The sequence below is a fragment of the Microcebus murinus genome, chromosome 25, assembly GCF_040939455.1.
Source record: "Microcebus murinus isolate Inina chromosome 25, M.murinus_Inina_mat1.0, whole genome shotgun sequence".
Taxonomy (NCBI): Eukaryota; Metazoa; Chordata; class Mammalia; order Primates; family Cheirogaleidae; genus Microcebus; species Microcebus murinus.
Genome location: NC_134128.1, coordinates 6651438 through 6668196, shown reverse-complemented (window position 1 = coordinate 6668196; position 16759 = coordinate 6651438). Strand labels below are relative to the sequence as shown.

The 16759-nt window shown below is 44.9% G+C and overlaps 1 long non-coding RNA gene across 1 annotated transcript; it reads right to left on the bottom strand.

The window, feature by feature from the left end:
• Positions 1–5573: 5573 nt before the first annotated feature.
• Positions 5574–7995, bottom strand: LOC142864345 (uncharacterized). Its single transcript, XR_012914874.1, has 2 exons — positions 7246–7995; positions 5574–6325 (listed from the first exon to the last, which is right to left on the bottom strand). It is a non-coding gene; the product is annotated as an uncharacterized LOC142864345 (long non-coding RNA).
• Between the last annotated feature and the right edge of the window lie 8764 nt (positions 7996–16759).

The following is a 16759-nucleotide window of genomic DNA, read 5'->3' as shown; positions in this document are numbered from 1 at the left end:
GACATTGGATGAAACCCTGAGGCAGGTGGCATCTGTCCTCAGCTCAGGGCTGCTTTTCAGAGCTATATGTCCTATCATTCCTATTCTAGGGGAGAAATGAAAAGATAAGGCGCTAGAAAACTAATGTTCCCTTCAAGCATTATTAGGGCTATAGGGGGAGGGCAGCATTTAATGAAAGGATCTGGTGCCCAGTGGTAGAATTCCGAGTATCAGAGGGCAGATCCAAGGTGGAATCTTCTGGAAACCCCAAATCCCATGGGCAGAAACGGGAGTCCCGTGAGGCCGCCCTCTCTCCTGCCACCATGAAGTCACTTTGCTCCCCATGAATCTACTGCTGTCCCATTCCCGCGTGGGGCGTGTCTGGAGGAAGGCTCGCTGTCCACCACGGGGATGAAGGTGCTAGAAGCTGTACACACATGGATTAAAAAGTACGAACTGAGGAGGGCCCTGATTGAGGCAAGCTAATCATAGCGATGGTTTAACTCATAAAAGGTAGTCAAGGGGCAGATGATTGTGTATTTAGCCTGAACGTGTGTTTCCATTCAAGCTCCCCGAGTGCATTAAATTATGAGCAGCAATACCCCACGGTTTGCTCAATGAAGGAGGTCACCAAAGCCTCTCTGAGTCTGTTCCACCATGCAAATGCTAAGCACACAGCGCTGTGCTATGCCTGTGCAATTGATATTTTGGACCCAAGGATGAATTTATGTGTATCCCTGTCACATTCCACTTGTAAAGGTCAACAGATCGTTCCGTTGCTCTGCTCGTCTGTCTTTGCGTTGATGTTACACTCGTTTCCTGTAGCTTTATAATAAGGTCTTGAAATTCGGCAGTGGTAGTTCTCCAAATGTTTTGTTCTTTTTTAAAAGTCGCTTTGGCAATTCTAGGTCTTTTGCATTTCCACATGAATTTTAGAATTAGTTTGACAATTTATATGGTAAAGTCTACTGGGATTTTTTACTGAGATTATATTGAATCTGTTGATCAATTTGGTGAGAGTTCACATCTTAACATATTTTTTCAACTCTAAATAAGGTATATATTTCTTCATTTATTTAGGTGCTCTTTAATTCTTCTCAGCAATGGTTTTCATAGATTTTTCAGATTTATCTAAGTATTTCATATGTATTGATGCTATTATAAATGGTATTTTAAAAATTTCAACTGATTTCTTAGTTTTAGTTGCATTTTGTAGATCAAGTAGATTTTCCACAGTCAATCATGTTATTTGCAAATAAAGGCTCTTTTTACCATCCTTTCCAACCTAGATGGGTTTTTTTTCCCTTACCATATTGCAACAACTAGAACCTTCATACATTATTAAGTAGAAATGGTCTGAGCAAACATTTCTATCTTGCTCCTGATCTATGGGAGAAAGTATTTAGCCTTTCACCATTAAGTGTAACGTTAGCTGTAAGTTTTTCATACATGTCCTTTATCAGGATGAGATTGTTCCCTTAATCCTTAGTTTGCTATGATATTTTAATAGGAATGGGTATTGGATTGTGCCAAATAATTTTTCAACATCTCTTGAAATGATCATATGATTTTTCTCTTTTGACCTGTTAATACAGTAAATTACATTGATTTTTTTTTTTTTTTTAATGTTAAACCCACTTTGCATTTCTGGGATAAATCCCACTTGATCATGGTGTATAATTCTTTTCATATATTGCTAGATTCAATTCGCTAGTATTTTATTGAAAATGTTGGAGTTAGGTGTTCATGAGAAATGGTCTGTAGTTTTCTTGTAATATCTTTTCAAAGAAATATCCCTGCTTTTTCTATTTTCTGAAAGAATTTGTGTCAAGTTAGTATTTTTAAAATGCTTGGTAGAATTCACCAGTGAAACCCTGTGTATCTGAAGTTTTCTTTGTGGAAAGGTTTTTAACCACAGCTTCAATTTCCCTATAGATATAGGGCTACTCAGATTATCTGCTTCCTCTCGAGTGAGCTTTGGTAGATTGTATCTTTTAAGGAATTTTTCCATTTGCCCTAAGTTGCCAAATCTATTGGCATAAAGTTGGTCATAATATTCCCTTACTGTCCTTTTATTTTCTGTAGAATCTGTAGTAATACCAACTCTCTCATTCCTGATGTTGAAAATTGGTTTGTGCTCTTTTTTCCTGAATGGTGTAAGCATTAGCAGTTAGCCCTGTTTTGTTCCTGCTCTCAAGAGTAAAGCTTTCAATATTTTATCATTAAATATGAGGTTTACTGTAGGTTTCTGGTAAAATAATCTTCGTAAGATTATATTCTGTCATCAGTTTACATTCCCTTCCTAGTTTGCTCAGAGTTCTTTCATGAATGGGTATTAAATGATTTTTCTGTGTCTATTGAGATGACCACTTGTTTTCTCCTTTTATTCTTCTGTTAATGTGGCTAATGACATTGACTGGGTTTAATTATTATTAATATAGCACATTGACAAAGCAGTGTAGACTGTAATGGTTAGAACACAGAACTCCAGTGACAGCTGCCTGGGTTTTAATATGGTTACACCACTTACTAGCTTTGGGCCGTGGGTACTTTCTTAATCTCTGTTTCCAGGTTTTCTCTAAAGGGGGTGTAAATAATAGCACCTGTCTCATAAAATTGTTAGAATTAAATCAGGTCATATGTGAAAAATACTTAAAATGTCTAGGATGCAGTTAGTGTTCAATAATATTGGCTATGCTTACTATTGGATCCTGGCTCAGATTACTAAAACCTGATTGCAACCCAGCAGAAAGAACTGCCTTGAGACCTGGCCAAGAAGGGCCCGGGCCTCTACTTTAGAGGGTTTCACTGTGGTCCTACTCTGGCGGCACGCTCTTCGCAGACAAGCCATCTGCAGAGCCGAAAGGACACGCCATTCCAGAGCCGTGTCCTCTCACGGCGGGTCACGCTGCAAGTGCTGGGACCCTGGAATTCTCTGCCAAATGCCCCAAGCCTGTGCCCAGGGCCTGCGACGGCTTCAGCCTTGGGTCCCATGTCCAGAAGGTGGAGGGCTCTGGGGTATGGACTCCTAGGCTGGACAGGTTTCCAAGGTTGTTTGGGGTGGAATGTCACTGGAGTTCATAAAAAAAGGTTTATCAAGGCAGAAGCATAAAACAGATTTTACTCAGCAGCTCCTTGGTGTATATCTTTGACATATTTGAGACACATGGTATGAGTGCCTCCAATCGTACCCTCATCCTGAGCCCTGCGATTGTTAGGTTCTGGGCCAAACTAGGATACCAGGTCACCTTGACGTGCAGAGTTCAACCTGCAGCCTTCCCTTGGGCCAGGGGCGTGAAACACACAAGCTGTCCCCAGGCAAAGCCCTGATGCTCCCTGATGTCTTGATTAATTGCTGGAGAAGCAGGAGGAGAGGGCCGAGACTAGTCCTGGGAAGGGGCCTTCCTGGGGACAGTCATGAGGGGCCCTCGGGGAGTGGCTCTGCAGTGCGGGAGGGCCGGCGTGCAGCCTCCTGCAGGCACAAGCGGGGTCACCAGGAAGAAGACGGCAGGCACAGAGGGTTCATGCAGGCGAGATCAAGAAGGGAACCTCGGCGCCCAGACCCTTGGTCCCTTGGTGGCCTCCTCACCAGCTCGGGGCTCTGTGACCTGCTTTTCTGAGTCAGGCTGGAGGTTGGGGCGGTCCACCTAACATGCCCTCCGCAGCAGGGCGGGGCTGACAGGCGGCAGTGGGAAGTGGCGTAGTGCAGGGAAGGCTTGTAATTCTATGTGGCCTTGGCATCCATTTTAAAACATAAGTTTCTTTTCTTCATGCCAGAAGCAGGGCTCAGTTTCCATTGACACCACTGCTCGTGCCACGCTGCACCTGGACGGGGCCAGCCGGTGGCCATAGATGAGGACCAGGCACCTGCCCCGCTCAAGGGCTGGCCCCCTCTTTGAGCTCGGTGTGAACGCTGCAGGGGAGGCCGTGTGGGTGACGCCCTGCACCCAACACGGGCCTGTCTGGAGCCCCTGACACGTGTGTGTGTGTGTGTGTGTGTGTGTGTGTGTGTGTGTGTGTGTGCACTGCCCCCACCTGGCCTGTAAGTACTAAATAGTCTCAAACTTTCACACTGCGTGGGCTTCAATGACACAACCTATCTGACCCCCAACGGCAAGGCTGCCCCAAAGGGACCCCTGCAGGTGCTCTTCTGTTTGGCCTCTGGCGGCTGCTGGGGACAGAGAAACTCAGCTTCATTCCACAAGGGGGGGGGGCACCCAGCTGCCTGGAGCTACCAGGGGGAGGGAGGAAGGGAGGGAAGGGGGAAAAGGCAGAGGTGTCCTCTCCACCCCAGGAGAAGAGCCGCGGTGACCTGGGGGCTGAGGCCTGCCGCTGCCCCCTCCTGGCAGCTTCCGAGGCTGGGCTGGGTCTAGGCGCCCTCGCCTTTGTCCTCGAGACAGCCGAGGGCTCCTGCTTCTGCGCAGACAGATGCACGGCCGTTGGGCAGGCACTGTGGGCCCCTGGGGAATCCTGCCTGGCTGCCTCTGACGTCCCCGAGGCCCTGTTCCCTGCAAAGTGAGGGTGTCATCTAGAAGGCGTGACCTGGGGTCTTGATATCTGTCACCTACCCCCTTTCCAAGGAGAAAGGGCAGGAGGAGTGGGGGGGGCAGGAAGGAGGCCTCACAGACAGCTGTCCTGTCGTCTGGGCGGAGGCTCCGTGGCGAGAGGAGGACAGGGGCAGAGAGGTGGGGAAGTGTCCAAGTGGAGTATGTGGCCGTGTGGCCGCCCCGGGAAGTAGCCACGAGGGGCCTGGCACCCGGGAGTGCGTGGGGTGCCGGGGAGAGACGCCCCCCAGAGTGGTGAAGGGCTTTCGCCCAGTGACCACCTCGGCCGGGCCCAGCGCGGGCTGTTCTGCCCGGGTCCTGGAGCGGCTGTGGCCTCCCTGCTGGCCTGCGGGAGGGGCCGGGCCTGCGGAGTCCCCGTCTGCTGTGGGCACGGCCCGTCCCCGTCCTGGAGGACGCGGACTGCGGCGTCACGAAAGGCAGGATGGTGGCACCCGGACGCGAGTCAGGTGCTGCTGCTGGTGGCGGGAGCACTTGGGGCAGGCGGGAGCCTAGAAATGTCCCCCGGGAGGAGCCGGGCAAGCCAAGGGCCCTGGTCACTTGGCTGCGGCCGGAGGGCCACTGCCGCGGCCGCTGGAACTAAGCGAGGGGCCTTGCGTGCGGGCCACCTACTCGTCACCGGCCGCACAGCAGAAAGAAAGAACGAGTGGATGTTCAGCAGAAAGACGCCGTGACTTGCATCTTGGAGGCGTTTTGGAAGCTGTGTGGGGAGTAGAGGGTCCCCGAGTGAACCGTGGCTGTGCGGAAGCTTAGGGGACGGAGCAGGGGCTGACGAGGAGGGACTGACCCCACCTGGCACCTGGTGGGGCGCTGGGCGGCCGTGTGGCTGCAGTCAGCTCGGGGCTGCGCTTTCTTGTTTCTTCCCCTCCACCGCCTTGATGTCACACCCTCCCGCGATGTCACACGTGCCCCTGGCCAGGTGACGCTGGGGGAGGGAGGGTCTGAAGTCCGTCCCGGCCACAGACCGCATTTCCCTATTCCTTTGCCATGTGATGTCGCTTGCTTCTGGCAAGATGGAGGCATTGAGCAAAATTGACAGGATCTTGACAATTTTGGTTTTTTAGTTGGAGACCAAGGTTTTAAAAAATCAGCTCAACTGCTGTCGCAAGGTTGGTCACGCCAAAGTCTAAAGGGCGACCTCCTGGCAAATGCCTCCTGGGTGCGGCCACACTGTTGACCCACCCTGGGCTTTAACTGTCCCTTTCGCTTTGGGAAAGAATGCCCCCCCCAACCCCCGCTGCTGCTTGTACCTCCTGGGGTGGCGACAGCCAGCTTCCCCTCGGAAGAAGAGTGTGGTCCCCTCAGCCAGAGCCCTGGGTGGCTCGAGCCCCCCTGAACCAGCGAGCTCTCTCTCTCACATGCCAGCTGGCTCCGGCCCGTCTGATGTTAGGGCTGCCCCTGCCCACCTTAGGGTCCCCTGCGGGAGCCCCGGAAAGAACAGCGGCCTTCAGCCAGGCTGGCTTCCCGCTGCAGAGTTAGAGAGGACGGGGCGCTGCTCTGAGGAGGCGCGTTCTCCCAGGCCTGTCCTGGCGTCCTTCCCAGCAGGAGACGGAGAGGTGGCCACTGTTGTCTGGGATGAGGGGGACAGAGCGGAGGGAGGGTGGCCTGAAGTCGGGAGGCGTGGCAGCCATGCCTGTGCGCAGTTTCCAGAAGCTGGAACCAAAGCAGTCGAGTCAGGAAGAATCCAGGTGACGTCGGCAATGCCAATGTCGTCAGCAGGAGAGCCTTGGGGGATAAAAGGAGAGCTGTCCTGGCTGTCCGGGTCACTTCCCATCTTTGCAGACCTGTGTTAATATAGTTTGTTTTTTTTTGTTTTTTTTTTTTTTTTTTTGAGACAGAGTCTCGCTTTGTTGCCCAGGCTAGAGTGAGTGCCGTGGCGTCAGCCTAGCTCACAGCAACCTCAAACTCCTGGGCTCAAGCGATCCTCCTGCCTCAGCCTCCCAAGTAGCTGGGACTATAGGCATGTGCCACCATGCCCGGCTAATTTTTTCTATATATATTAGTTGTCCAATTAATTTCTTTCTATTTATAGTAGAGACAGGGTCTCGCTCTTGCTCAGGCTGGTTTCGAACTCCTGACCTCGAGCAATCCGCCTGCCTCGGCCTCCCAGAGAGCTAGGATTACAGGCGTGAGCCACCGCGCCCAGCCCTATAGTTTGTTTTTAAGGAACAAATTTGTATGCACCAAGTTGTCATTTGTATTTCAAGTAGGAATTGAGTTGTAGGCTATGGAATCATTGCAAATAAGTATTTTACCTCTCTAGGAAATGATTTTTTGGTATCAGACAATGAAATAAATTTAAATCAAAGCATTTTCCCAGGGGAGTTTCATTTCTCAGAGCCCTTATTCTAAATTTAGCTTTTCTATGAAAAACTGAGATTGCTTATAAAAATGGCCTGGAGTTAGCAAGTGAAAGCGTATTTCAATTATACATGTAAGAGAAATTAAGTGTTTTAAACGATTAAAGTTCCACATTCTGTTTTCTCCTTAATATACTTCACCCAAGAAAATCCTCTCGATTTAGGAGAGCCTATTTCCAAGTGACATACCATATATCACCACCTGAAATCTTCAAGTGACTAGATTTTACTCAGATACACACTACTCATCCAATGTTTCCCTTTACTTTTATGTTCTTAGTTCTATCCCCTTTATATTAATAACATGCTATCTAAAGTTTATAAGTACGAAGTGTCTATGTCACCAAAACAAAAACTGAGGCCACTGCAGTCCATTTGACGGATCCTAACGCGGTCACCAGGCATGAGAACATGCAGGCTGGGAGATCCGACCCGGGTACAGATCTGAGCGTTGTCATTTCCAGCTACATGACCTTGGACAAGTGGCTAAATCTCTGTGCCCGAGTTTCTGCATCTGTAAGATAGAAACATTATATACTTCTGTATCATCTAAGGCTAGTGTCAGCTGCATGTGACAGAAAATCCATGTAATGCTTAAACAAGAGAGGAGTCTCTTCCTCTGGTGTCCCAGCAGCCCAGAGGTAGGCGTCCCCAGCTGGTGGCCGTCCACGGTGTCATAGACTTGGGATCCGCCGTGCAAGGCTCCCACTCTGAGGCTACCTCGTGGTTCAAGAGGGCGCTAGAGCCCCAGGCTGCATTCAATCCACCGAAAGAAGAAATTGTGTAGACACCCATGTCCCCTGCCTGTTACGCGCACTGGCTGGAAGTTGCGTAAGCCACTGCTGGACAAGCGGTGAGGACTAGTCACGTGTCCTCGCGCAGCTCTGAGAGAGGCTAAGAGTCTTTCAGAATGGGAACTAGGAAATAACCGGGATTCTGGGCCACGATCTGTGTCACTGGGCCGTGAGAACTTGGTGTGTGGATGTGTATCGAACACCCGGGATGGCACTCGGCACGGTGTCTGTGCGAGTAGCGCTAGCTGTCGCCATCCTACAGGAAGTGGCGGAGATGGCATTAGGGAAGTGTACGCGTCAAAAGAACTTCCTCTCGACTGTCCTTTCCTGTTCTTTCTTATCCCAGGTTAGACTGGGGTTGGGGATGGGTAGAGAGGCCGAGTGTTGGCGTGTTGTACTGTTTACTCAGGGACACCTCCTTCGCGCCCGGAGTCAGGGACGTGGTCTGGGGCTCACAGCAGAGATTGCGACACCAATGTGCGGGGCCCGGCGGGTGGGTGACACAGGCTGAGCAAACGGGAGACCACACGCACTCTAAGAGGTGGCTGCTACCCTGCCACCACCCTGTGTGGGGATAGTGCTGCTCGAGCTTCCAGTTTTTAAAAGATCTAGATTTTTTGGAGATGCCTCTTTTTGTTTGCCTTGAACCACTCAGTCGTCTCATTATGGCCATGGGTCGGGCATCAGTTCACTAAGACCACAGGGGATGAAAATAATTAGGTAAGGGGTAAGGCTGGTAAAAAGCAATCAGGAGCTGCAGCAGGGGAGGGTGTGACCGTAAAATGTCCCAGGGCAAGGTCACGCAAGAGAAGACATGTCCTTCTGCCTGCAGCCTCCCCTCAGCTGGGTAAAGGAGACACAGGGAAGGAAGAAGTGTTCAAGCTACAGTTTTATGATTGAATGGTTTTGTTTGCATAGTATCTGGTAAAGTGGGCTGGAGGAATGGGAAGATTATTATTTTTTGATATTGAAAATGCTATCTCTACTAGAAATATAATACAGCACTCCTTTAAAAAAAAAAAAAAAAGAACAAAGTCATGGCCGGGCACGGCGGCTCACACCTGTAATCCTAGCACTCTGGGAGGCCGAGGCAGGAGGATTGCTCGAGGTCAGGAGTTCGAGACCAGTCTGAGCAAGAACGAGACCCCGTCTCTACTATAAATAGAAAGAAATTAATTGGCCAACTTATACATATAGAAAAGATCAGCCGGGCATGGTGGCACATGCCTGTAGTCCCAGCTACTCGGGAGGCTGAGGCAGGAGGATTGCTTGAGCCCAGGAGTCTGAAGTTGCTGTGAGCTAGGCTGACTCCACGGCACTCACTCTAGCCCGGGCAACAAAGTGAGACTCTGTCTCAAAAAAAAAAAAAAAAAAATTAAAAAAAAAAAAAAGAACAAAGTCATATTTCTGTTTTGGGGGTTGGCTCATGTGAAGTTTGAGTCTTTGGAGTCCTGTCCTGCCCCCCAACTTATGAGAAATCTACAAGCACAAGGAGATGATTTCGCTCATCTCTTCTTTGAGGGTGAATCCCTCTCTGTTTGCATGATGTCTTCCCAGGCTGGGGAGGGGAAATGTCTGCGGATCAATAATCAACCCCCAGGGCCTGTAATCGAAGTCCCAGTTCCTGCGTCACTCCACAGCTCGGGTCCCGTGGTGCCGTATGGAGTTTGCAGGACAGGTCACTTGTGGAAAGCAGGAAGGAAATGAGTGGATATTTCTCCTTTTAAGGATTCATGAGATGGAAAAATTAGGCACGCTGTAACATACGAAGGCAGGATAGCCCAAGAGAATCTTTAATAGGCTTCTTTAAGTCAGTTGCTTTGGGCAAAATGAATAGAGATAATAAGTTACACAGCTAAGGCGCTCTCTGGCTGCTTGAAAAACGAAATGATTTTTGGTTAAGAATACAGTCTAAACATGTCAATGCTTATTGCCCAGGTGAACAGATTTTGATTTTTGGTGTCTGAGATTAGCCACAGGACAGTAAAATATTATAAAGTCACCTGGCTTCGTAATAGCTCTGGCTGGTTTTAGTTATCGATAGACTCTTATTCTCTGACTCTTAAGAGCTCCTCTAAGAAAACTGCCCTGAGACTCCTGTGTGGCTCTGTGAGCTACTAGGAATCCTGTGCTAGGCCAGGCGCAGTGGCTCACGCCTGTAATCCTAGCACTCTGGGAGGCTGGGGCAGGCAGATTGCTGGAGATCAGGAGTTCAAAACCAGCCTGAGCAAGACCCCATCTCTACCAAAAATAGAAAGAAATTAATTGACCAACTAAAAATATATATACAAAAAATTAGCCAGGTACGGTGGTACACACCTGTAGTCCCAGCTACTCGGGAGGCTGAGGCAGGAGGATCGCCTGAGCCCAGGAGTTTGAGGTTGCTGTGAGCTAGGCTGATGCCACGGCACTCACTCTAGCCAGGGCAACAAAGTGAGACTATGTCTCAAAAAAAAAAAAAAAATTAAACTAAATTAAAAAAGGAATCCTGTACTGACTTCCAAACTCAGTGTAGACGAGTGTCAGAGTGTGCCTCAGGACGATGCCCCAGTTCCTCCTCCCCCTTAGTCTTTAAAAAGCAGGCTTTGGGTATTCTAAAAAATAGAGAAAGAGAAAAACATCACTGGGTATGTTGAACTATGTACACCATGACAAATGTCTACTATGTACACCATCTTCTGGCTCAAAGATGATGATATAATTAAAGTCTATTATTCTGATTTATATGAATAGAAACTGAACATGTGCTTTTTTTTTTTTTTTTTTTTTTTTTTGAGACAGAGTCTCCCTTTGTTGCCCAGGCTAGAGTGAGTGCCGTGGCGTCAGCCTGGCTCACAGCAACCTCAAACTCCTGGGCTCGAGTGATCCTTCTGCCTCAGCCTCCCGGGTAGCTGGGACTACAGGCATGCGCCACCATGCCCGGCTAATTTTTTATATATATATCAGTTGGCCAATTAATTTCTTTCTATTTATAGTAGAGACGGGGTCTCGCTCTTGCTCAGGCTGGTTTTGAACTCCTGACCTTGAGCAATCCGCCCGCCTCGGCCTCCCAAGAGCTAGGATTACAGGCGTGAGCCACAGCGCCCGGCCTGAACATGTGCTTTAATGTGTGAAAAAGATCAGCATAGGCAGGAGTGAGTAGAAATATCAGATTAAAGAATCAGACCTGCTACAACTGAAGGTATGGTATTATTGGATGTAAAATATAAAAATAACAATAGAAACCACATAATGAGTATGAGATAGGGATTATTATTTCCCTCATTTTTCACATGAGGAAACTGAGACACAGAAAAATTAGGTAGCTTGTCCAAACACACCCACTTTGTAGATGGCAGAATCTAGATTTGAAGCCAGGCAGTCTGGTTCTATAATTCATATAAATATTTTAATATTCTATAGAAATAAGTTATAAAATGTGATATAAGCAAAAGATATTTCAAAATGGACTAGGCTGTTTTGAAAACAATGAAATAGAACTTCTAGAAATGAGAGAGAAAATAAGTGAACTTTAAAACGTCCTAAATAGATTAATCTACAGTTGAGACATGGCCGAAAGTAAAATAGTGAACAGGAAAGTAGCTCTGAAGAATTTACACAGATGCAGCACAGAAAATGAGAAGCAAACTATAAACAGTGAGGTAAGAAACGTGGGGGACAGAGTTTGTTTATTCAACATACATTTCATAGAAGCTCCTTAAGGAGATGGAGCAAAGGGTGGAGGGGAGAGGAAATACTAAAAGTGACTGAGAAATTTTTATAGAATTGGTAAAAGATACCACTCCTCAGTTTCAGCAAGCCAAACAAATCCTAAGTAGGATAATAAAAAGAAACTCATATCTAGACACATTGTTTGTCTTTGGTGTTCTGAGACTTTGCTACAATCTTAAAACCATCTGAGAATAAAAATACAGATTACCTACACAGATCTGGCCTGACTACCAATTCACAACAGCAAGAATAGAAGCCAAGAAAATGAATTAATATTTCCAAAACATTGAAGGAAAATTTTTGCTGTCAACCTACAATTGTGTACCCAGCAAAAAGAATGAAATCAAGAATGCAAGCAAAATAATTACATTTAAAGATAAATTATATCTTTCAGATTCCTTTAGTCATTGGGGATAAACATTCTCAGCTTTTATTTAAGTAGAAGGAAAATGATTCTAGAAGATAGCCTGGGGTGCAAGAAGGAACAGTGATCAGTGATCAAATTGTAAATATAAGCACTGACATTGACTATATAAAATAATAATGTCTAATTTATGGGGTTAAATTCTAGAAAATGATAGTATATAATATGAGAGAAGACAACTGGAATTAAAGTATGCTTAGATCTTTGTACTGCTTGTGGGAAAGGCATAGATGTTGATTAAACTTGGTTAGTGTGCATATGCAATTTTCTAGGGTATCCACTTAAAGATTAGGCATGGGGAAAATGGAAACTGAAGGAAAAAATCCAAATTAAAGAGTGAAAAAGGAAAAATAATAACAGCAAAACGGGCAATTCAACAGATGATGAAAACGAATGGGTACTATCAATGTAGAAAGACTAATCATGACATTTAAATGCTATGGTTTGTAAGACCAATTATAACAAGAGGAATACAAATGAAATGCAGCTATGTGGTATTTATAAAGACAAACAATATAGAGGGACAAAGGTTAAAGATTAAAGAATGGAAAAAATACACTAAGGATGGAAACTACATAAACCAAAACAAAGTTAGTGTAGCTAAATTAACATATAATAACATACAAAGTAGATGCTAAGTAAAAGTAGAATCACTAGAAAAATGATAAAAGTTTAATTATTTGGTAATCACAACCATCCTATAAGAAAGAGACAGGATGTTCTAGGCATTCTAAATCTGTAAAAGTGAGAAGAAAAGGAAAAGGGAAAAACAAGGAGACAGTGACAAATTCATCATCTGTGCCTACAAGGGGGCAGCCATCTCAGTAACTGATAGACTTCCCCTATATATATATATATTTGAAATCACAATGGACAGATCCAGAATGGTGTGTACCTTGCAAATGGAGTGTACACGTGTTTTCCAAATACACATAGAATATTAACTGTATCCTAGCCTCAACAAATTGCAAAGAACTAAGCTCATATACACCACATATTCTACCACAATGCAGTTAAGTTCAGAAAAAAGAAAATTACAAAAAGATAAACTAGAAAAACCCCATATCTTTGGAAAATTTAAAATATATTTCTAAACAACCCATGTGTCAAGGCAAAAGAAATATCAAACTACTTAGCATTAAAGCTTATTTGATACAGCTTATACAATTTACAGGGAAATATATAATCTTAATCACATTAGAAAAGAAGATAGACTGAAAATAAATGAACTAAGAAACTAAGCCTAAACATCCAACTTGAGAAATTAAGAAGACCAGAAGAATCCCCCCAATAGAAAGAAAAAACCAAAGACATAATATTGAATTATAAAATTCATGTGGAAGCTCATAGGACCCAGAATGACCTGGATAAGGAAAAACAGGAAGGGAAACTTACCTATTGAGACTTATAAAGCACGCATTAGGACTGAGGGAGTGGAATAGCCAGCCCCAAACAGCTCTGCACATATATGGGAAATGAGAGGTGCAGAGCTGTCATTGCAAATTAACCAGGAAACAGGGCACTGTCAGTACATGGTATTGGGACCACTGTATTAAAAAATATAGATCCTACCTCCTACCATACACAAACATCAATGCCACCATGGGTCAAGATCCTTTACATTAAAGGATGTCCAATAAATTACATGGTGACCTTTTATTTCTTAAATTTTTTAAATTATTTATTTATTTTTTGAGACAGAGTCTTGCTTTGTTGCCCAGGCTAGAGTGAGTGCCATGGCATCAGCCTAGCTCACAGCAACCTCAATCTCCTGAGCTGAAGCAATCCTGCTGCCTCAGCCTCCCAAGGTAGCTGGGACTACAGGCATGCGCCACTATGCCCGGCTAATGTTTTCTATATTAGTTGGCCAATTAATTTCTTTCTATTTATAGTAGAGACGGGGTCTTGCTCTTGCTCAGGCTGGTTTCAAAGTCCTGACCAAGAGCAATCTGCCCGTCTCGGCCTCCCAGAGTGCTAGGATTACAGGTGTGAGCCACGGCGCCTGGCCAATGGTAACGTTCTAACCATATGATTTCTCAATCTAGACTTTGAACAATATTCTTATTCACCCAATGAATAGCTTCTGTGCACCTACTGTGTTCCTGCCACTGTTCTAGGGATTTGGAATGTGACAGTAAACCAAAGACCTTCACCCTTGTAGGGTGATTAGCACAGATGGCACTTATTATATATCAGTCACTTCCTAAGCCTTGACATAAATCACTTAATCGTTGATAGATGCTATTATTTGTAAGTGGCAGAGCTAGGATATGATGTCAATCTGTCATCACTCAGAACCCCAGCTACTACTGTATTATCCTGATATCTCTTTAGCCCATTGCCTTGGGGAAGAGCACATTATGAAATGCTTTTGCTGAAATTCATGTGGGATCCTGAGACATCCATTGTATGTAACGATTGAACTTTTCTCCTCTGAACCTAACATGATACTGGATATGCATAATACCATCCATCCTTGGAAAAATCTGGAGAACAGCTACTCAAATAACATTCTGTGTTGTGTGGCTCAGATGAGAAAGCCAGACTGAGAAAGGCTGCAAAGATGATCTTGTCAGAGGCCAGAAAGTGAAGGAAAGCACAACTAAGTTGGAACCCAATTTTGTAGCTGCCTATTAAGTTCTTTCTAAAGAATTGTACTTGTTGCCACGGTAGTAGCTGTCAGCAGTTAAGCTTCTGAAGCATCACTGGGAAAATTATTCTTTCCTGTGGCCGGAAGGATGCCCTAACAGAGGAGATGCAATGGTAGATCTGATCGGTTTTCAGGGACATCTGAATTTGCCTATTTCTTCTAATAAACAATCTTTCTTGGTAGTGGTCATTAAGATACGCTTCCTGAGTTGCTTAGGTATTATTTACACGGAACAGAGCAAGTCTAAGTCCTGGACTCACAATTCTCTAAATAACAGCCAGTAATGAGCATAGTTTGTGAGAGTCCCCATATATTTTATTTCCAAAATCCACTTTCTATTTTCTTTCAGCTCAACAACTAGAAACTGAATGAACCATATTCGAGGGCAACCCAGTGCAGCAAATGCCGTTGAAACATGACATTTTAGTGGAGGATCTCTGAGCAGAACTACCCTCACATTCTTCAAATCAACGTGGTTTCTTTCTTTGAACAGCTAGAATTTGTTAGAATTCTGAACCTCACACAAAAATAAAACCTACCTCCTTGTAAGTTTTGTCCACTTCTCCATGTTAAGCAGTTACAGCACTTTTAAGTGGAAAAGATAAGATTTGGGAGACATGATAAAGATCTTCAAATATTTGTTGGGTTATTCAGTATAAAATGTAGATTCTGTAGAAAACAACTTCAATTTATATGTTTAAAGTATGACTATCATTATAAGATTACCCAAAGAAATATCTGTATTACATAGTGCAGTCAGAAACTGAGGCATAGATATTTAGCCTATTGGAAGCTTATCCACACCTCCAAATCTGGTGCTGTCTCTTCCACGTGAAATTCAGACCACATGGTGCATGAGCACCTGGTTTTTGCTTTATCCCGGTAGATTTTCACAACCGCCATTTTTATTCTGTTCTCAGAAAGTAAAGGCTTTAGGACATCTATTTTGTTTTCTGTTTCTGTAGGCATCTTCAGAAGCCCACGGTCAACGCATTTGACAGTTGATAAATCTTTATTTTCAATGTCCAATATTTTCCTCTTGTAACTGCTTTATGATTGGAAGGGTTGAGCATATCCTATAATGTCTTCATCTTCTCCTGTATGGGACAAAACCAAGCTTTCAACTGCGTTGTATTTCTTTTTCCTCTGAGATGCTCCCTGGCGTTCATTTCAGCGCTCCTAGCAGGGATGCTAGAGGCCCATGTACCAGATGATCTCCTAGTACTGCTCCCCTGGGCTTCCTCTGAGCAGCCAGCGGAGATGCATGTGTGACAACCAGTTCCTGCTGGTCTTTGTTGCACAGAACAGGGCACTACAGCAGTCCTGCTGGTGTTGTGTAACCTCGCAACAGTGGAGTGGCAAGTAGGGACGTCTGACTGTCTTGCCATGAATCCAGGGGTCTGATATTTTCTAGCAAAAACCTCAACAATAACCATCATGGTGGGGATAATGCCACCATTCTACCACATATCAGCCACAAAGTAAATTCCAGGCACATGAAAACCATACTTCAAGCCCACTAGGAAACAAATCTAGCTTGTGCCTGTGGATAGGGGAAGTATTTCTAAGTGGATCTCAAGATACACACACAAAAGCTGATAAAGCTGGTCAAATAAAAAATTTTAAAACTATGCAAAGAAACATGTTAAAGATTTAAAAAGGAAAAAAAAATACGCACTGAAAGGAGGTATTTGAAATCAGGATTAGTATCCAGATTATGTAAAGAGCTCTGAGAAAAAGACAAACAGAAACATGGTCAAAGGCTAACACGATTTGGCCAGGGAAACTGGAATGGTGGCTGAACATCTGAAAAATGCTCGCCTGCCTACTATTGTAGGAAGTGCAAGACAGAGAGATGTCATCTCATACCCGTCAATTTTGTCTTAAAATCTTCAAACCCTGACAATGCCTAGTGTCCCAGAGGATGTGACGAGATGAAAATCTTCATGCTACTGGTGGACTTTGGAGATTAATGTGGCCAAAGCTGGTAAAGTTGTCAATGTGTGTATCTTATAACCCAGACACTTTTATGTGTGTGCACTGGAGGTATAGACAAATAAACCACTTCAGTGACCATGACCAATCCCAAGTACATGGGGACAAGATCTCTATGTATCAATAAGGACAGATCTCAAAAATTGAGTGAAACAAGCAAGTGACAGCTATATATACTATACTATGATATGATTTACTAAGTTAAAAATTTAACACATGTAGATTCTGGGTGATATAAACCGAGTGTCATTCTTCTCTGTAGGTCTCAGTATTTTTTGCTTGTA